The sequence below is a fragment of the Cyprinus carpio genome, unplaced genomic scaffold (assembly GCF_018340385.1).
Source record: "Cyprinus carpio isolate SPL01 unplaced genomic scaffold, ASM1834038v1 S000000004, whole genome shotgun sequence".
Taxonomy (NCBI): domain Eukaryota; kingdom Metazoa; phylum Chordata; class Actinopteri; order Cypriniformes; family Cyprinidae; genus Cyprinus; species Cyprinus carpio.
Genome location: NW_024872757.1, coordinates 548 through 23,086, shown reverse-complemented (window position 1 = coordinate 23,086; position 22,539 = coordinate 548). Strand labels below are relative to the sequence as shown.

At 34.6% G+C, this 22,539-nt stretch overlaps 1 long non-coding RNA gene across 1 annotated transcript; it reads left to right on the top strand.

The window, feature by feature from the left end:
- The first annotated feature begins 2,999 nt into the window (after positions 1-2,999).
- Positions 3,000-16,394, top strand: LOC122142565. Its single transcript, XR_006158683.1, has 2 exons — positions 3,000-3,067; positions 16,031-16,394. It is a non-coding gene; the product is annotated as an uncharacterized LOC122142565 (long non-coding RNA).
- Positions 16,395-22,539: the final 6,145 nt, after the last annotated feature.

Sequence of the window (22,539 nt, the reverse complement as noted above, 5' to 3'; positions counted from 1 at the left end):
AATATACAGTTTCCCGCTGCTGTCGCATACGGTTTTAAAAAGCACACGAGATATTTATCTACTTCGGGTCCTAATTAGAAAACAACCAGCACATGAACTGATGTGCTGCTTAACGATACTTTAAAATAAATAAATAAATAAATAAATAAAACTTGTAAAAGTGCCCCTTCCTGCACCCAAAACTATTCGTCTGTTGATGAGAGTCTTAAACAAGGACTGGTGGGACGTGGTCCTGTTCCACTTCACATACGCTGAGTGAAAGGGGAGTTTTATAATGACAGGACACTTATTTATGACACTTTATTCACCAGGAAGAACACCTCGTTCCGCGCGCCATACGTCATTACGCTAGTTCTACGTCACTGCGCATACGCAGTACTTTCCAGTTTCGGTTTTTAATCCGATCAAGTGTTTACATGTCATCTCGCTCAGATTACAAAAGGAATAAACCACCCCTTTCAATCCGATCTAAATTTTAGTCGGATCTGGCCAATTCAATCCGATTGACGTGTTTACATGTGACTTTTTTTATTCTGATTGTGCTGCTAGTCCTATTACGATCGGATTATTAGGGTCCATGTAAACGCAGCTATTGAAATTAAATGTTAAATGAAACATTATATTATTATTATTATTATTATTATTATTATTATTATTGTTGTTGTACAATTTTAAAGTTCTCCCTCTTCCAATTACACTGTCTTCTATCTGTCTTTCTTTCTGTCTGTCTTCATCTCTCCTTCTGACTTTCTGTCTCTTTATTTATCTGCATATTTTTGACTTTCTTTTAATATCACTGTAAAAGTACGTTGAGCAATTTCCTACTGTGAATATTTTCATAGGCAAAAGACACTCAGCCACCCCAACTAAAGATCTGAAAGGTGTCAAAAAGAGAAGGACGTCAGATGCAGCAATTCAACAAGAAGCTCATGAAGGTATGTTCTAAAAATCACACGAGTAGTCATATTAGGAACGCTATGCTCTTGTATTTAAATTGAAACTTTGAATCTTGTGGAAAAAAATAAGCCTGATGCGTGACGTTTACAATGTATTACGATTTGTTGATTTTGTGTATGGTCAACCTAAATCTGACAAAAAGGGTTTAACCTTTTTGGTCTTTTTTGAGAGAAAAATACATTTTGAGAAAACAGAATTTAAATTCATAATGTTTCATATAAATCTATGGATGCTAACTGACCAAAAAAGCTTTTCTATACATGTATTTGCATTTCAGAAAAACATATGTTGTGAATGATCGTCTGTATGTTTCTGATGTATGCTTCATCAGATGGACAGCAGCTGTCCACCACAAGCTCATCAGCTCAAAGGAAAAAGAAGACTGTCACAACACAAAGACAAGATGATGATGACTCCGCAGGATGGTCACTTGGGAAGAGACAATGTCAAACTTGAAGAGCAAGACATGCAGATGATGGTAATGCTGATGAGGATGACGGGAGTGATGACATCAGTCAAGGCATTGAAGACACAGGTAACACTCTCAGTGTGACTTTAATCTTTCACTGCACCATCAGGGCCGGCCCGCGGAATAGGCAAACGCTAGGGGTGCCACTCAACCATGGGGCGCCAAAATGAGTGAACAAGTGATATTTTTATTTTTAAACTTTCTTATTTTTATTTTTTACTAATACTATTTTAAACCATAAATTCGAAATCATACCAAATAAAGCAAAAAGAAAAAAACTCAACAAAAAACTTAACTAAGTCATCCAACTCCGGTCCGGCGCATCAATCTTCCCGACCCCTGCCCAGCAAGTGCTCGAAGTGTGTCAGAAACAGAGCGCGCGCGATCAGTTGTTGGTAGTTTGTTGTGTAGTGTCGCCTCTCGCCGCATCCAGTGTACTGGTAGACAGCACTGCCTCTCTATGAGGGCGCTTGGGCCTGGCAGCTCACGCCAAGTCTAGACACGGTGAAAGTTTCCTGATTGATGGCCAAATTTACATGACACATTATAAATTAGCTATATAGTCTGTAATAGATACAGTGTTGAAAAGAGAAGAGGATAAAAGGGTAAAGAGGATAAAAGACTGAGGTAAAGTGGTGGAATGAATGAACAGTTTATCAAATTGCGTAGTAGTAAGATACTATAATTTAATGGCAGTTATTTTTACCTTAAACTTTATGCTAGCAGTTGTTCTGAGTTCTCCAGAGGCCGCAGACAGTGTGATTTTGTAACAATCATGTCAGTTTTTTTAGACGCATTTAGGCCTACTATCACTTTTTTTAATTAAAGTTTTACTCTTTGTGCAGTTTTGGGGGAATATATGGCTTTTTTTTGCCAAAATTAGTAATGATATTTATATACAGGTTTAATAAAATAGCAATGTTTTATGTAAAATTCACATTAAAGAATACATTTCTCAGTTTCATTCATGGTGAAAACATGAAACATGCCATAGTTTAGTGGAAGATTGCTACCATCAACTGGAAAACAAACACTTTTGCTGGTGCTCAATGAATAGTTTGTGCATGAATGACATTTGGATGATGACATCACTGTTTTATCCAGAGTGATATATATATATATATAAATGAACTAAATTAATAACTTATTTACAACAAAATTAAACCATCACTGAACTTACTGAAGTTCTGTTGTACAGGAGAAGCAAACTTTTCCTGTTATCACTGTAAAACTGCCTTGAAATAATCTGTATTATAAAAAAACGCTATATAAATAAAGGTGACTTAACTTGAATGCTAGATGTAATGCTCTTGCTATTTGTGCATATATATATGCTAAATAATCATGATCACAATGACGGGGTGAAATGGGCTGTGATGCATGGGGCACCAGGTAAAATCTGCCTAGGCTTGCAAATTGGTCAGGGCCGGCCCTGTGCACCATTGTCGTGTTTGTGGGCAATTTCATTCAAACTAAAAGATCATCTTGCAGTTCTAGAGTTTTGCTGTAGTACTGGTGTATTTTTGAGATTCAGATGAAGGGCTTTGACTCTTATCAAAACATGTTCTTTTATAGATGGACTGGTGCACCAGGAGATAGGTGGAGGACAAATGGAGAGAACTGCAGAAAAACATGATGATGGTAAGTCTGTAACTTTGGCACTAAGTGTTCTTAAATCAGTGTTAACTACATTTAACTTCACAGATCTGTTTTTTTACATTCCAAAATATCAGTAATCAAATACGAAGGTCTATCCTCAAAGTGTATAAAAGTGTGTCTGAATATCCTCTTTTTATATATCCATACATGATAGATTACAAAAAAACAGACATAAAATAACAAAACATTGTTAAATTTATGGCAAATTATATTTTGCTTTAATGTTTGTGCATTGTACTTTAAAAGGGAAATTTCACCCATTGGAACATTAACCTTTATTGAAAGTGGGTCATATATGTAGTCGAAATGGAACATTCTTCTTTTGTTCATTAGTTGTTTACATGCTTAGTGCATATCGCCACCTAATTGATGACCGTGATTTTTTTTTTCCATGTAATCTTTAATCCTTGAGAATGTGAATTATATATTTTGTTTTATGCTAATTGTATATTAAGTCATATCAGATATGTCCATTTTGATTTAGAATTTAGACACTTATAGAAAATCCATGTGTGAGATAATATAACATGTAAATAAATAAAGACTAAATAAATATTTATAAGTTAAACATTACCTTGTCATAGTGTTTTTATAATTTATACAGATAACTCTTATATATGGCAATAAAAGAAATAATCATATTAGAATAATGTTACCTTATTTATTAACTTATATTAGTGCTTCCTCATTAACATATCAAAAAAAAAAAAAAAAAAAAAAAAATATATATATATATATATATATATATATATATATATATATATATATATATATAATGCTATATTGATTACAAACAAACACTATATAATGTTGTGTGCTATCTGTCACGCCCACTGAAGGCTCGCTGAACTGAACTAACAGAAGCTGGAACAGAAGCTGCTCCGGAGCAGGTTAAGTTCAGAGAGTGAGTTGCTATGATTACTAACATACCCTGAATGTTACCTCCATTTTTGGGGAACCGACAAAGTTGAGGTTATCCACTTACTTACTCTTAAACATACCCGGGTATGTCACATAACCTGCTTTCTGGAATACCCCCCTGGACATGCATATATTATTGTCAATGTTGTCAATATATGTAACCAGTCACAGCTTTTGACTGTATAATTTGAGATGCACCTTTAAGGCTCTACTGTCACTGTTTGTAATATGTAGGTGTCAACATTTTGGTTGAGTTTTACTGTTTTCAATGCTGCACAGTGGACAGGAGCCACACTCAACTTCAGGAAGCTCATCTGCTGATAAACCAAAGAGGATTACAACAATGCTAGAAACTGAATGAGTTGGTGATGGATGAAGATAGCGGTGACTCTGAGCATGGTAAGCACAAGTGCACATCTCATTCTGTGACCTTTCAGTGCTTTTTTTATTATTATTGTTATTATCCTCTAAAACATGCAGAGAGGCTACACTTTACTAAATGGTGTAGTTTTGTCTTCACAACATTACTGCTAATGTTGTTTCTTAAACAAGGTTTACTGATCTTGGCCTAGTGAGCCAGCTCTACTGTTTATCATTGCATGAAATTAATTTTAATACTTTGTAGAACAGTAATCTATTACCATGTTAACAGAAATACAAGAAGGTCCTCTTTCAAACCTTGCATTTCTATTGGGAGATTTTTGATTTGTTTTTCACTTTGTTTTCAACATAAATGACAATATATCTGCCGTTATTTCCAGACTATTGAGCGCACCTGAATAAAAACCGCTCCAACTAAATTTAAAAATTGTACACATAGGGCCGCAGTTGTCTATAAGCCACACACAGAGTCACAGTACGTTCAACCTCGCCATGAAGTAAACCTTTCTCGTGGAGCTCCCCAAAGAGTGTGCAGCAGATAAATTAATTTTTTCCACTAAAGAGAATACTTCATTTGGTGAAACAAGCATGAAATTTGGCATAAATCATCTCCATAAAGCCAACTTTTGAAATTTTTTTTTTGGTTTCCTCTTTTTTTTTTTTTTTTTTTTTTTTTTTTTCTCAGTTTTTATCATTGGTTTTGCGTGTGGGTTTGTCTGATTATTAGTTTATGCATTTGCTTTGGCTTACCAGACTTAAGGTAGAACGTCAACAAGCAAAGGTGGAAGGATTAGAGTTTAATATTTCATAGAGCAGACTATAAACAAAGATGGAGTCCAATATGGCCCCCACAAACCTTGAAAATGTTTTTTCCAGGATTCTGTAGGCACAGAAAAAAATGTATTTAAATAGTTTTTTTCTTGGAATAGACTGTCTGAATCTATCAGGCTACACCTGTCTATGCACAATTCAGGTGGCGGTTTTATTACATGTATAAAGAGTGAATGTCACCACTGCACGACAGGGTACTCTTTGACTTCACTGCTGTAACTCAGCCTGGGCTTTCAGTGTCAGTGCTGATCTTTACTAATGCTGTACCGAGCTTTAACTTTCTGTACAATAAAGACTAGTTTATAGTTTTAGTTTCAGTGTCCCAAATGCTGTCTAATAGCCCCATATCAGTTAGTTGGTAGAAAATCATTCTAAGATCTAGTTAGACTGAGTTGAGGGTGTGAAAGCTAAAGCACAGCCGAGGGCAGGGGCTCATGTTCTTACCCAGATGGTGCACAGATCACACGGGACCTCAGTGGCACTGGATGAATGATCGGGCGAGGTGGAGGATAACCAAACCTAGTTGTATCCCATACATCAATTAGACTATTTTTTTTCATTTAGGAATTTTTTGTGGACACCCAGATTTTTTTGACAGAGAGGGTTTTAGTAAACACTTGGACCAAATGTCATGCTTGTTTCACAAACTGAAGTATTTTTCTACTTATCTGTCTTGCACTAAGAGGGAGAACCTGCGCTAAATGCGCCCATGGAGCTGCATCCTCTCCGCCCGTAGGTACCAGGGAGGAGACAGCCATGTCAACACTCACTGCAAGCAGAAGAAAACCATTGAAATGCAGAAAATTTACAGCTAATGGCAAATAGTCAAAATTCTGCATGTAAAATTGTCAAAACAATGTAAAGTTTAAAAATGAATACATGCCCAAAACAAAGTTTGTTACACCCATAAAAAAACCTGTCGTGTCCTGGCTCATTATGCTCTTACGTATTATTGGCCTTGTTAAATTGCATCTACATTATCACTGTTTTAACATGACTGTGTTCTTTAATAGATGAAAAGTATCAAAAAGGGCGTGCTAAGAGGCTAAAGCAATCCCCTAAGAAGAGCCAGAGAAGACTGCCGTTATAAGACAATGCAAGTGATGTTTTGTAAGATGTTAATTACTGAATTTCTGTTTAATATACAGTACTGTGCAAAAGTCTTAGTCATGTTAATATCCTAACCAAAAAAAAAATGGTTTTAAGTCAGTTATTTATATCTTTTGCTGTAGTGTGTCAGTAGGAAATATCAGTTTACATTTCCAAAAATTATTTTTAATTAATTAATTGTAATAATCCAGTGAGATTTGTGTATGAACAAGGAGTCTGACAACAGCCGGTCTGATCTGATCTGATTTTGTTGCTTTATTAACATTAAATGTATATTTCTCCTAAAATTTCAAATTGTCATAATTTACTCTCTCAAGTTGTTTTAAATTTGAATAAGTTTCTTTCTTCTGTTGAAAATAAGTTATTTGGAAGAATGTGGGTAACCAAACAGTTGATGTACCCTGGTGACTTCCATAGTATATTTTTCTCCTATGGAAGCCAAGGGGGCCCAGGTATTTGGATAGCCACATTCTTCAAAATATTAATATTAGAAAAATATTAGAAGGAAATTAATACAGGTTTGGAACAACATTAGAGTGTGTAAATAATGAGAATTTTTATTTTTGGGTGAACTGTCCCTTTAAGGACAAGCGGCAGCGTGTTTACTATTGGTACTGTGTCTTTAAGAGCTGCGCGCGACGCGTCTAATATACACGCATTTGACAAGCAGATTTTCTCTCAATTTTCTCAAGTTTGCTTTCACTTTATTATAATTTCTGTGACAAGGTAATTCATTAGTGTTACATAGGGCTAGGTATGGATTCAGATGTTACAATTCGATTCCGATTCGCAAGGTCTCAATTTGATTCGATTTTTGATTCTAAATTCGATTTCGATTCGTCTCAATGAATATATATTTAATACAAATCCTATATATATATATATATATATATAGATATATATAGAGTATATATATATATATATATATATATATATATATATATTATATATATATATATATATATATATATATTATACATATTACAGTACAGGTCAAAAGTTTTGAAAACATTACTATTTTTAATGTTTTTGAAATAAGTTTTCTTCTGCTCATCAAGCCTGCATTTATTTGATCAAATTTATTTATTTAATTTAAATTTATTTATACTGAATTTTTAGAATTTTTAGGATCATTAACAAATTATCCCTTAGAAACAAATCAGAATTTTTAGGATCATTATCACATGATCCTTTAGAAATCATTCTAATATGATGATTCATTATCAAAGTTGGAAACAGTTCTGCTGCTTAATATTTTTTCAGAACATGTGATACTTTTTTAGGATACTTGATGATGAAATAAAAAGTAAAAAAAAAAAAAAAAAAAAAAAAAAGAAGCTATGTTTTTTAAAATAAAATAGTTTGCAATAACAATATCCACTACTGGTCAGTAATTTGGGGCAGTTAATTTTTTTTTTCTTTCTTTTTTTTAATAAAAATCAATACTTTTATTCAGCAAGGATGTGTTAAAATTGATAAAAAGTGATAGTAAAGAAAATATATTATTAGAATTATATTATTATTTTAACTTTTTTTATTTTGAATAAATGGTAGTTCTTTTTAACCTTTTATTCATCAAATATATTAGACAGCAGAACTGTTTCCAACACTCATAATAAATCAGAATATATTAGAGTGGATTTCTAAATGATCATGTGATAGACTGGGATGTTACATGTGACACTGAAGACTGGAGTAATGATGCTGAAATTCAGCTTTGCATCACAGGAATAACTTATTTTTTTTAAAGTATATTCAAATAGAAAACTAGAACACTATTTTAAAGTTGTAATAATATTTCACACATATTACTGTTTTTTTTCTGTATTTTGATCAAATAAATGCAGGCTTGATGAGCAGAAGAGACTTCTTTCAAAAACATTAAAAAATAGTAATGTTTCCAAACTTTTGACCTGTACTATATATATATATATATATGAATATAGTATATATATATCATCTAAAAAAGAAGATCAAACAGTCTGCATTAATTATAAATTATATATATATATACAAATACACAAAAAATTAACAAAAATTCACAAAAGTTCTTTAGTCAAGAGCAGTGAGTGTTTTTCTCTGTTCCCTTTGTTCTTTGATTAACTTTAATGACAGAGATAATTAGTGGCTACTGTGTACTGTCCCTTTAAGACCAGCCACTGCTGACAGGATCTCACATGTGCCTCATTCTCTCACGAGTCACAACTCTACGTTCATCATAAGACTACTCTCATGTAATGAAGATACTCGACAAAAAGTCATTTTGGCATAATTGTGTGTGTTATTGTTCGTTCAAGCACGAAAGAGAACTGTATTCTGGGCTGTCTTGTGCGCAGCGTGAGTCTTTCTGGGTGTCACACTCAGGACATTCACATCATTATTGCGTAGGCTTGACATTGCGATTGCAATTTGATTAATCGTGCAGCACTAGTTGAGGTTATTTTATGATTAAGATAAAACAAACATAAAATCTCACAGCATTAGCTATAAAATGGAGTTTGCAAGCCTATGAACAGTGGAGGAAAACTAAAACCGGGTAATAGCCATTGGGTAATGGATAAATAAATATGGAAAAAAAATCGATTCATGGCGTTTGAGAATTGATTTTGAATCGACCACATTTTAAGAAACGATTAATCGAAAAATCTGTTTTTTTGCCCAGCCCTAAGGCGTAACAGTGCTTGTAAATTAAGCCGTAAAAAAATCCCCTGACACACATTTAAGCTTTCTCAAATGAAGTCAGTTTTGTTATATGGACTTGAATATATTTACAGGCAAAATATTCATCACATCAAAAAACAGTAGTAGTTAAAAAAAACAACATTTAAATTCAAACAATGATAACAGTAATTGCAATGAGAGTAGACTGAATTGTGTTGAGTAAAAATCACCCTGTATGTCCGCTCTGACACCACCAGCTGTTCATGCTTCGACTGTAGCATCTAAACATGAATGTCAACAGCGATGGTGGGTTATTTGCAGAGAGGTCAGTCACTAGTCATCAAACACACTCGACAGCTCTCACCTCTGGATCAAGAAGAGGAAAAATGTATCTCAGACCTGTGTCTTATACCTAATTTTTAACCTTTTAGTCAAAATGTGGCGAAATAGGTATTTTTGTCATCACGGCCATCCTTCGGAGTCAAAATGTGACAAAAAGGTTTTTACAAATTACTACTTTTACAACTAACTTTTATGGGTCAAAAAGAATGTTACCTTACAAAAAAACTAAAAACTCAGGTATAGGGGCCTTCAAGCAGAAAAAAAGGACTTTGTGATAAAGTAAACAAAATGTTTTAATTGACATTATTCTCTTACTGGTCAATGGCCGGTCGTCCTTCTTGTCCCCAAGAAAAAAATTCCAGCATGTGACCATGTGTATTGTTTATTTCCTATGTCTTGACGTTGTTATGTATGTGGTTTGCCTTAACCTGATTGTACAGATGGTAGACAACCAAAATGAGTAATACCGCCGCGCGTACTGCCGCCGCAGGGCCGCGGCGTTAACTTCAAGTCAGTCAAGTGTTAAAATCCTTCGCGAAACTACCACCAGGTGGCGCAAAGGACGGACGGATTGCGAACTGAATGTATTTGTAAAATGAGATAAAAGGAGGAGGTAAACAACAATAACATTATGATATAACATTGTACCATCTTTAAAAAACCATTAAAAATGTACAGTGAGTTAATTTCAAAATGTAGGATAGTCTTAGGCTACAGTCTACTCATCAAAATGAAAAGAAGACCCTTTACACAAAGGATCTTAGCCTTGCTATTGTTATTAAACAGGTCCATTAAATATAAGCCTATATATACGGATAAAAAGCTAAATGTTTTCCATTTCGGTTCATTCTTGGTTTACAAAAAAAACAATCCTTCAGGTTCCATTTGCAGATAGAAATGAAACGGTCCCACATTTAGCAATAATTTATGATTCATTCTGTTATTATTCTTGATTTTTCAAACTGCTAACACTTTGCATTTTTGAATTATGCCTTTACTGTGTGACCAAAAATTTTGTATTTTCTGTTTCAGATGTTTGATCGCGCTGGTGCCCGCTCGCGCACAATTCATTGGAAACAGTAGCCGTTCACCGTGCCATCCAGCGCGAGCAGCGGTCCACTTTGCATATTTTTGTTAATTATGATTTTTATTTTTTTTCCCCCTCACATACTGAAACACGCGTGAACTACAAAGCCTATTTTCCTAATGAATAATAGTTAAGCTTGAAATAGGCAACATCACGAATATGGAAACGTTTGGATTTCTCCCGAATGAGAGCCCAACCTTACCTTATGGTTCACTTTATATTATTATTCATTTATTTATTTTTTTGTTTGTTTATAGCTAAGCCTATATTATTATATACTGCAATTTTTTTATCCATTAGAATTAATATTGTAATTATTGTTCTGTTCTGATAAATTTGTTAAATTTAAGGGATTTGTTTGTTAAGTGAAGAGAACTAAAAATATCCTGTTGGCACATTAGACATTATTAGGCCAGCCGTTATTATTTCTGAATGTAATAAAATGCAACTTATACATGAACTTATATATATTCTTATATATATACTTATATATTTTTTCCTCTCACAAACTTAATTTATTTTTTAGCCTGTTTTAAAAAATAATAAATAAATAAATAAAAATAACATGCAGCAAACGAAAAGTAGGTGATTAATTCGGTTAATTTGTTTACTGTGGGGGTAATTATAATTATTATGTACTTAGGAAACAGAGTCTGGGCCTAATCTAGGCTTCCAGGGTTTTTTTTTATATTTATTTTTTATTTTCATTGCATCTGAAAACTGACTTTGTGCAGCACATTCACATTCAGCTCAACCTGCCTAGCGCGTTGCTCAGCGGACGATTTAAAAAATGTTTTGATATAAAGGTTGCTGTCCCATGTTATACAGGAATTGTTTCATTTTAAAAAAAAAACTCGAATTATATTGTTAGTTCTAATTATATTGTTAACACAAGTTAATTAGGCTATTTAACATGGCACTGTGACATGTTTATACCCTTTTTAACTTATAAACTCCTTGAGATTGTAAATCAGGTTCAGTTTAATAGTATTGAAGTTCAAGTTTTAAAAAAAGGTTTTAAATTGCTTAAATTATTTCTATGAATTAATAAATATGTTTCAGGTTTTAATTGCTTAAATGAATATTTCTATGAATTAATAATATGTTATCATGTTTATTCTTGTAGAAAATAAGGGAAAAAATAAGGGGGACGATCCAAATATTATTCATATTTGTTTTCCTTCACCTATTTATGTAAGCTACAATTATTCAAAAAAAAAAAAAAAAAAAAAACATAATTAATTAAAAGTGCCATCGGCCTGAGTAAAATTTGACCATTATAGACTTGTGACTTTAAAGGTTAGTGATTTAGGAGGTGAAATCTCAAGGAGTTTCAAATGTTATGGGATTTTAAAGCATAACAACTGAAGGGCTATGAAACGTAGCCCAGTGGTTCTCAACCTTTTTTTTTTTTTTTCACGGGCCGCACTATGGTGGCAAGTGCAAGTCTCGCGGCCGCACGCATATCATTTACATATTACGTTATCAATACAAACCAACCTGATTTATAATATTATAGCCTAAATATTATGATATTTAATCGATAACATTCACTGAAATAAATTAATAATTCTACTCCCCATAAATAAAACACCTGATGCTGTCGGGGAGCTGACCAATTTTGTGAAATTCGGCTCTAAAGGAGTAACAGCACAATGAAAGTTGCTATTGTAAGTTGCAGTCTGTAAGACGCGCACGGGGAGCATGACTTGACGCGCGACGACATGCAGAAAATGTGCGTTCACAAATGTAGCTGTTTTGCCACATTTCTGCAATTAAGAAATATTTCTCCACATATCATCAATTAATCACTATCCACTCCTACAGTATTGTTTTCACTCTTTCCACACCTCCGTGTGTGTTCACACTGTATATTTGCCTGAACTTCTTCAAGTGAGTTACGGAGCAAACCGAAAATCCAGCACTCTCCTTCACTGCTGATACTGTGACTATTCTTATTTGTATGTGTTCATTTGCTGGCATTTCCACACTTCTTTTTACTCCCTTAAAAACAAATTTGTCAATTCTGATGCTCAATTTTTACCGAACTAATGGCTGTTGATGACTATTTGAACTGAATTCTGCCAAAGTGCGGTCGCTTGTATGTGTTCTCAAAATGCGGAACGTAGGTCTGCTCATGTCTGAAAATAATATATGAAAAACAAAGAATTTTACATATAAACATTAGGCTATAGCTTATATTTTTTAGTACATTTTTAAATGAATGTAAAAACTAAAAATGAATTGTAAAACTGAAAGTTATTTTTTTTTAATTGTGTTCAGCATGGTGGGCCGCATTTTTGAATTCGTGACGGGCCGCGGGTGAGAACCGCTCTGCGTTTAGCCAGTAAAGCATTTTTTTTACAAAACAATGGCACTTAAAGTTTTTGAACTAAAATATTATTTTCAACCATATAGCCTTGTGAATAAACAAAATGCATACTTTTCAATGAAAGAACACTGAGAGTTTGCTTCCTGGTGTTTGGATTTGTACTTCAATAATGAGCTCCAAGTTTAGGAATAGCCAACACGGTTTTTTTTTTTCTCTCTCTCTCTCTCTCTCTCTCTCTCTCTCTCTCTCTCCTCTCTCTCTCTCTCTCTCTCCCCTCTCTCTCTCTCTTTAACTCTCTATTTAATTAACAGCATTAACTTACAATGAAATGCATCTTCCTTCAGGTAGACTGAATGTTTTTCTGTCTTGCTAAATGTTGGGCTCATGATCAGTAAGTTGTATTCGCTCAAACTGATTTAGTTAAATCAAAATTTGCGGACTTTGAAGCTGGGTCAGTTAGCGGGAGATGCTGATGGAGGACTCCGCTTGGTCTTAAAGCCTTGCGCAAACGCTACGTTCACAAATAACAATGATTTTCGTAAAATAATGATTAATTATCAATTGATAATTTGTTATTAGTATGGTCTTGTGAAAACAACAATATGGGCTGCGGGAAAATAATGAATAAAAAGAGTAAGGCTGCTGTGAGTGCAGGCATGTTTCAACACAGTAACATGAGAACACACTGTTCCTCACAGCCAAAAAACAGACTGAATTTCAGTTCAGCTGGAGGGGGTTGGGGTAGTTATGTATAGCTTGTGGGGGTCGAGATAAAGGTGTGAATCTCTTGGTCTTTCATATGCACAGTCTTCTTATGAGGGTATCAAACTTGCAGAACAGGTTTAGATAGGACTCGTCATTTTGGTTTTAGGGCAACTTTGAAAAAGGTTTTGATCCACTTCAAATGTTGACTAATCTATAGCAATATAGTTTATTAGTTATTATAAACTTCAGAGGAAGTTGCCTTAACTCAAAAAATAAAAAAAAATAAATTCCCAAACCGACATCCAGACCAGTCCAGACATCAGTATGATCCGTCTATGATGTTTTATAGGCTTTTTTAGATTTGGAATACACATGCGTATACAGACATGACAAAAAAACTTTTTGGAGACATTATTATTATTATTAATTAATTTTTTTTTTTTTAATTTTTTTTTTTAGCCTATTTACAATGCACAAACCAGAAGCAACAATATCTGCAGAGAAGGGTTGGCCATTCTCAAAAAAAAAAAATCAATTTTATTTCAATTTTCGTTTTTTGTGTTTCAGAGGAAAAATCGGTGTTAAGGCATCTATCCATTACAGACCGTTCTGAAAGAAGAATTTATGCAAACGCGTATATAAATGCTTTAAAAACTTTAACAGAGATGTCTAGAGGCTATTTAATAGGTCTCTGCCTCCCATGTAAGATTTTTCTAGTTACTAGTCGTTTCATTTGTCATTATTCAACTAATCGCAGGATTATATTACATTTACATATATCCATAATGAGCCTTAATATATTTCGCGCTCAAGCACATTAAGTTTGCCCCAAAGCACAGGCAGAAGTAGCCCAATAATTGTAAAAATGGAGACATTTTAATTATTTATTAATAAACAAATGTTTTCTTGTCGGCTGCAAGATGAAATTCACAGTGCTGCCTCTCTCCACATGAACGCGCCTTTTAAAGAGACATACAACCTTCACAGATTACATAATGCTTTCGTTCTGAATTGATCGTCGTTTAAAAGACATTTCAAGCTTTCTGTAGATTATATTTTCTCATGTATGTGAGACACCACAATTTAAGTTTAATTCATTATCAGGAAAAAAATTCAAGTGATCTAGAGGGCGCCTCCCTGTCCTGCATGCGCATTAATAATTTTCGCACAAACAACTTAAATATGAATAGTTATTCACATTTTGCATATGCATTACAACGTAAATTATTTTTTTACATGCAATTATCCACAATAAAACCCAAACAAGATTTGTAGTGAAGATAAAACAAATAGAATAAATGCTGCGCATGCAACTCAGCATCACTCGCGCGCCGCGCAAATCTTGCACGCAGACATTTTACACACCTGCATTTAAATGCGGCTGCAATTTTTTTATTTTTTTTACTTAAATTCTATGTAAGCAAGTAACGGCGGCTCCCTTTAAAATCACTGAAGTTGTCTATTAATGAAGCTCTTTTTTTTTTTTACATCATTTGCAGTTTGGTGATTATAATGAGAGAACTTGAGTTTAATCGTGAGGACGTTTTTATTAATCCGTCCATTCTTTAGAATTTCAATGATTTAGCTAAATCGTGCAGGTTTAATTTATTCGTTTCTTGTTTTAGTCAGGCCTAAATAATGGGAACGAAATTATACAGTGCCTCACGTTTTACTAAAGAGAAAATAATTTATAAAACAAGCAACAATTTCTTACAGACAATATATTTTCCCAAGAAGTTGTCTGTCAAAATAAAGGACAGTTAAACGAATAACAAAAATGCATGTTGTTTTTATTAAAGGAATTTTAAAATATAAATTAAAATATAGGCCTAATATATGAGAATAACATTGACATATTGCATATAAATCCATGCAGCCTATCTCACTAAAATAGGCTACCACTTTTTATGCTCTGATGCAAAGTAAACCAAAACCAAATTTATTTGAATAATATAACACATAATTCATATTATATAAATAATACTGCACACCTATTAAATGTGTCAAATCTAAAATATGGTGTATACTGTGTAGCTTAGAGAAAATATAAGCACAGGCTCAGGCACAGGCTTGACATTTATCCTGTTTGAATTCGTTCTAAGAAATGCACATAACTTCATAATTACCAAACTTTCATCTGTGAATATTAAATATTTTTAACTATAGTGTTTTTCTTTCATTTTCCATGACTGCAGCCGTCAAATGTAACACATCAGAGAGGCAAAACTGACGTCTATTTGCGAAAATGTGCTTTGATGCGCTTGTTTGAAAACTTATGATTAAAGCGCCACTCAGCGGTCAAAAGCTGCAAATGCACTTTGCAGACGCCGCGGCGGCGGTACGAGCGGCGGTAGAAGTGACGTTTTGGATGTCTACCTACTGTAATTTCGCATATCTTCTTTTGTAAGGCGCATTAAGTTGCCTTGTGTATGAAATGCGCGGTATAAATAAACATGCCTTGCCTACTAGTATTAGTTAATCAAGGAAGGGTTCAGAAGGTTATACAACTTCAATAAGGTCTCAATTTATTATCAACTCAACTTCTAATAAACACCTTTTGGTTTTTGTTTCATAGATGCTCCAGAAAGGGTAGTGAAGAACCGAGGTAAGAGACCCTGGAATGACCAGGAGAGGACGGCAGTCAAACGACGCCTTGCCAAGTCAATCGCCCTTAAAATGGTTCCAGGAAAGCAGGACTGCCTGATGTGCATTGCCAAAGAGTCTCCAGTCCTAAGTGCGCAGAAGTGGAAAGACGTGAAGTATTTTGTATACAACGAAATTCTTAAAGTTAAAAGAAAGCTTGCATTATGAATGAATTGACTGAGTTTCCTCCCTCTGTTGTATTTCCGTGTTTTAAAGGGTGAATTGTCTGTTAGTTTGTTCATTTGTTAGCACTCTAACAACTTGAACAATAATAATAAATGCTGGTTTATTTATTATGTCTGCCATGTTTGTGTTTAATACCGTGGAACAGGGATGATTTTCTGAAAAAAAAAAAAAAAAAAGCATACACTTCTGAATTTGACACTCAATATATTATAAAAGGTGTGCTCAACCTTAAAAGTTCTTAATCATATTTCATGTTACAACCAATGCCCATTTTCCTTGACCGGCAACTTAACAGTTAGTTTAGAATATCTCTATACTCAAAAGACAAAAAAAAACACACACAAAACAAAAAAACAATACTCAAAATCTCCCACAATAACGTCAAAAAGATACACCACACTAAAAAAAAAATTTTTTCAACCCTTACACTCACCCTCAAGTTAAATATCCCTTTAAGAAAATCAATAAAACTGGAAATAAAACAAACACTTCTCCCTGATGAAATAACCAATTTGCACTTTTATTCAATAACGTTTTTAATAAAAAAAACACTGTCCTGTTAATGGTGACAACCTCATTGTGCATTTGTCATAACAGATTTACATTATTAAATATTCAGTAATGGAAACACCATCTTAGTTTACCTATTAATCATTAAAAACCCAAGTGCCCGCCGGTCCTCAGTCTGATGGTGAAAAACTTTTATGTAAATCTTGGTGTTTTCCGTAGTCCAAAGGAGTGTATTGGATAAGGGCACCATCTTGTGGGCAGAAATAGTTTTGTGCATTTCTAGTTAATCAGAACTCGTGGTCCTCACTTTGTGGGCATCCTCACACAGTCCTCACTTAGAAGCAATTACAAAAGTAGAGATAGAGATAGAAAACACATACAAAAGCTCGTTCCTCCTCTAGTACAAGACCTAGAACCAAACCTTTATTTAAATTTACTTTTTTTTTTTTTAGATTTATGCCAGTTTTGTATATTTTATTTGCCAATTTCTGTAAAAATGCTCTCTGTTGCAGTCACATACATTTGTGTGTGTGTGTGTGTGAAAAAGAAAGTTCGTTCCACTTTGTGTTTATGCTCTAGGACCAGACCTTGATTTAAATGTAATTTTTTTTTAGATTTATGCCAGTTTAGTTGATTTTATTTGCCAATTTCTATAAAAATGCTCTCTGTTGCAGTCACGTGTGTGTGTGTGTGTATGAGATAGAAAGCTCATTCCACTTTGTGTTTATGCTCTAGGACCAGACCTTGATTTAAATGTGTTTTTTTTAGATTTATGCCAGTTTTGTTTATTTTATTTGCCAATTTCTGTAAAAATCCTCTCTGTTGCTGTCACATACAATTGTGTGTGTGTGTGTGTGTGTGTATGAGATAGAAAGTTCGTTCTACTTTTTATTTATGCTCTAGGACCAGACCTTGGTTTATATGTAGAAAATTTCAGATTTATAATGGATTTACTTTTATTTTCTTGCCAAACAAAATTTAAAAAAGTCATTTTTTTCATTTTCCCATTCATTTTCAATGTGGGGTCATTTTGACCCCAAACACCTTAAATGGTAAAAAAAATTTTACACACCTTTAGAACAACCAAATCAAGCCCAGTTTTTTTTGTGCATGTTTAGTTAGATTATTTAGTAAAAGTCACAGAGTTTCATGCCCCTGAGATGAAGGTAACACTTTTAAAAAATGAAGGAAAAGTCCAGTGGGGTCAAAATGACCCCAAACAGTGATTAAGGGTTAACTTAGTAAATTTGGGCAACCTAAGACTGACATTTCCCACCTCTTTTTCCATGTGTATTTCTCATCCCTTTTTGCTGCCTGCAGAAGTCCCGGCTGTCCCTCAATGAATGCTTTAAACTCCAAGCATGACAATTTAAAGTTTAATCTAACTTAAAGTTCGGCTTTGACACAACCCCACTGACATCCTGTTTCCTTTTGTCTGACCAGACATCCTCCATGTGGCTAAATACACGCTCAGCACAGGCGTTGCTGACAGGGACAGAAAAAACAAATAATACCACTTTGAGCAATTCAGTTGCTGCTTTCTCCTTGAAAAAAAAAAGCCCATTACTTGTCTGGTGCCAGCTCTTCTGGGATGCTTTCAAATACATTTTTCAGTACAGTGTAGTCCTGATACAGTTTGTCTTCATCAATGCTCAAAGCTAATTTGTTGACCAGTCGCTCAAGAGCATCCCATTCCATTAGACCACTCAGTGGCAGACAGCTAGCGTTAGACATAACTGGATCATCAAAATCAAAGTTAGCCTCCAGGTATTGAACAGCCTTTTCAAAGAAGCTGTCGACCAGTGTTGCAAACTCCGTTTGGTCTCTTGCACTTAGTTTTCAGAATGCTTGCTTTGTTTTACTACCATAAAATCTGTCTGCACGACGCGAGATTAGTTGGCTGCGCAATCGGCTAATTACTCTGTGAACATCCAGTAGAGTAGCACTCTCATTTTCCAACTTCCGAATTGCGCTGTCAAATTCCTGCATTACATTGTGCATGAGCAACAGGAAACATTCAGACACTGTCACATCATCCTCATCACTGCTGTTGGCAGCATCAGCACCACTTCTGCATACAACCTTCCAGATAATGTCAGGACAATCCTTCTTTCCCAGTGACAAAAAATAAGACTTGAGGGCAGGCCAACACTCCAGGATCCACTGAATTGCAGGCAATAAAGATAACCAATTGGTTGGAACCTGCCTCAGTATCTCTTTGTACTGTTCTGAAGTTTCTGTGATATCCAAAATTTGTTCGTAGATAGCGCTGCTGGTTTCATGGGGGTCTTCGTAAAATTCCAATAGCCCATATTTAACACCCTCGTCTTCATGGAAATATTGGACTGTGTATGGATATAGTTTGGCGCTCCCCGAGTTTGATGCATCAGAGCAGACAGAAAAATATGGGGTATGTTTCAGTTCTGTAGCTAAATGCTCCTGGCTGTAAGGTGCTAGGACGTTTTGAACTAAAGCTTCACTTTTTGTTCTTCCACATGACATTTTCATGGCAATACTTGAGTCATGAAAGATTTTCACACTTACTTTATTACCACAATCTGTAGATAAGTAGTTGTGGCCATGAAGCACTCTGTGGTATACAATGCTATGCTCCACTAATGCTGTCCTGTCTTCTCCTGGTAAACCTTTCTTTGTCATAAACGTTGCAATGGCTAGATTTTTGCGTTTGCTTAATGCAAAACTCTTGTGCTTCTTTGTTTTTGCATGATTTTCCAGCGCTGTTTTTCCTTCATATTTAACTGAATTTTTGGCAGGACACAAAACACAGGTAGCAGAGAATGGGTCTCCTTGGGTGGGCCTTACCCATTCAGAAAAGTTTTCTCTTTTCGCCCAGTCTGAGTTGTAGGTTGTTTTTTCTTTGACACTGGTGGCTTTATCCGTATTTTGTTGTGTTATCCTCCTTGTCCGTCTCTCTTCCCCCATTTCACAAAACTGAGTAAATAGAAAGTTTTTAAAAAGCTAGCTAGCAACTGAACTCACACTGTTTCATTCTGGGTGTGTGTGTGGATGCATGCGACCGACTGACAGCACAGGTAGTGGCTAGGCGATAGGCGATAAATTGAGCTTCCAATTAAATAAAAGTAAACGCCTGGCATTAGCCAATCCACTGTTTTACACGTTTTTTTTTACCCGTTTACGGACACAGCATTGGATGTACACAACCATGAAGAAAACACAGTAACAGTAGAAGGAAACAGTTTAATTTGAAACCAGGAAATTCCACCTTAGAAGTACATTTTCACAAAAAAACGGGACAAACTGTGTCCCGGGAAACTTTCCGGGACTGTCGCTCAAAAATGAGAACAATCCCTGGAAAACTGGGACGGGTGGCAACGCTACTTCCAATTCCACCACCTAAGGCTATTGCTGACCCTAAGCCTGCGAGAGCAACAGAATCCCCCAGAGTAAATGGAGCTAAAGCTAATCCTGCAATGGTGACCCCTCCTAGTATTGCCAGTACAGCACACCATCTTAATTCTTTTTCAAATGTATTCATGAGATGATTCAGTGCCTGTTTGATCTCCTGCAGTTCACGGGAATGTCTCTCATAGAGTTCATTGAATTCCTCTTTGAGATGAATAACATCAGATCTAAAGAGAATATAAAAAATAAGAATTTATTATATTGTACAATGTATTTTTTATGAACAGTAATTATTAGCATGTATGGTAATTATTATATGTTGATTAAACTGAGTTTCTAGTTTATTCTGATTCTATATTGCTGACAAAATAAAAATGCCCAGTTTTTGTGTTTTTAAAAAACATCCAATTGGAATCTGATTCCACTGAATGAAGTGAATATAATGCACAAGAACTCTCTTACAGTGTTTCGGGAGGTTCATCCATGCTGCATCAGAGGTGATGATTGGATGATGCCATTGTTGCCCTCTGATTTCAGAAAACACCGTAGTAACATTATCTGTATAAATTTATTATACTGGTTTCACGTAATATAGAAAAAACTGATAGTTCTGAGGTTCTTGATCAAATACACAATATTTGTATTCTTATTTAAATTGATTATTTTTTTAGATGTTGCTCTAAATTGCAAAAGAGTTGTTGCTTCTGGAGAAGAGGGTGGAGCTCAAGAGCTCATCTCGGGCAATGCATGCTAGCCTTTTTCAAATAACATTCCACTATTATACAAGCCAGTGATCTTTACAGAAAACCTTACTTCAGTTTCAAGTCAGTCATCCTATTATCTTTGCATTATAATAATAATATTTATTTAAAAGTCAACTCATTTTCCAAGGTATTCAATTATGTATCATATGTCCAACGACATATGTCCAATATGAGTAACAGTGCACCCTACTTAAGGAAGTAGCTTAAACTTTACGTGAAAAGTTTTACAGAAAAACTGGTACTGTCGCTGCTGCTTGTGCTGTTATATATTTGCCTTTATTGTGATGTTTTGAATTACTCTCCTTCAACAAACAATGATGTGATCAAAAATACTATCGTTTTGGCTGATAAATGGGCACTCATCAGCTCTACATCTATGTGATCTCTGTAGAATTAACATGCATTTTTTCCTCTTCTTTGAGAAATATTTTCCAGGTACGCAATCCTTCTAGCAATGTTTTGCAGACAAAATGACCTTCTGAGTATAATTTGTTGTGCTAAAGTACAACTGTATGGAACAAACATCTTTATCTTGATCATAAATCTGAGGATGGGTAGCATAAAAGCAATAAATTAAGTTCAAAGTCCAAGTCTTCGTGTCACATACACAGGCAGTGAAATGTTTTTTCAGTCCCATCAAAGATTGTGTAGTTTAATTCCTGAGAAATAGATGTTATACATGGCACAAAACACACTGAAAAGAGATGTGTCTGAATGTGCACTGTAAGGCATACAGAATCTATAAAACCTCACATAGCTTCTAATTTCTTCTAATACCATGGAGAACCAAATTATTAATTTTTTTTTCAACATCAATCTCAATGCTAAATAGCTTAAGAATTATAATCAACAGAAACCCAGCAGAACAGATCTTCACTCAGATTTGTTGAGCAGATTCTAGAAATGTCAGTGGAAGGTTATGCAAAGCTTGTAGATTTATGCTGAATGGACTCTGTGCTTGAGAACATTTACAACCCTGGTAATATTTAAACATGCTTTATGTTTACAGCTCATTTATTACCTTCAGCCAAGACATTTAGATTCTCATTGGTTCTAGTGAAGTTTTAACTTTAGACCTTTTTGTGAAAGCCGGGCGTATTCAGTAATTTGTGAAGACAGTGTGTAATGTTTCAAACTGACCTTTGAACCTTTGATCTTTCCCCTCGCCTCTTATTCTGATTCAAATGCTTTTTGGGGGTTTTTGTGTGTTTGGTACGTTTGTCACTTTCTACTGTGCTGTTGTCCAGTGTGTTTTATTGAAATGTACAGTATATTCCTGTTGTTTGTGTCCTCTTTGTTGATCTTGTTCTTTCAAACTACAGTCATGTTTGTTTTCAGTGCTTGAAACCTAGTTCATATTACACTTTAAATCACTTATATGTATCTGTAAATATAAAGCCGCAAAAGTTGATTCAAATATAAATCCTGTTTGTTCTATCGCGGTTCTCATTAATGAATGCAGCGAGACGCCAGCGCTTCATTTACCGCCACTCACACACAGAAGCCTTGGCCGCCTGCCCTGCCCGCTTTTTAGCTTATGGGATCTTGTATGCTTTTTAGCATAAAAATGCAAACTAATCAAGAAAAGTCATTACAT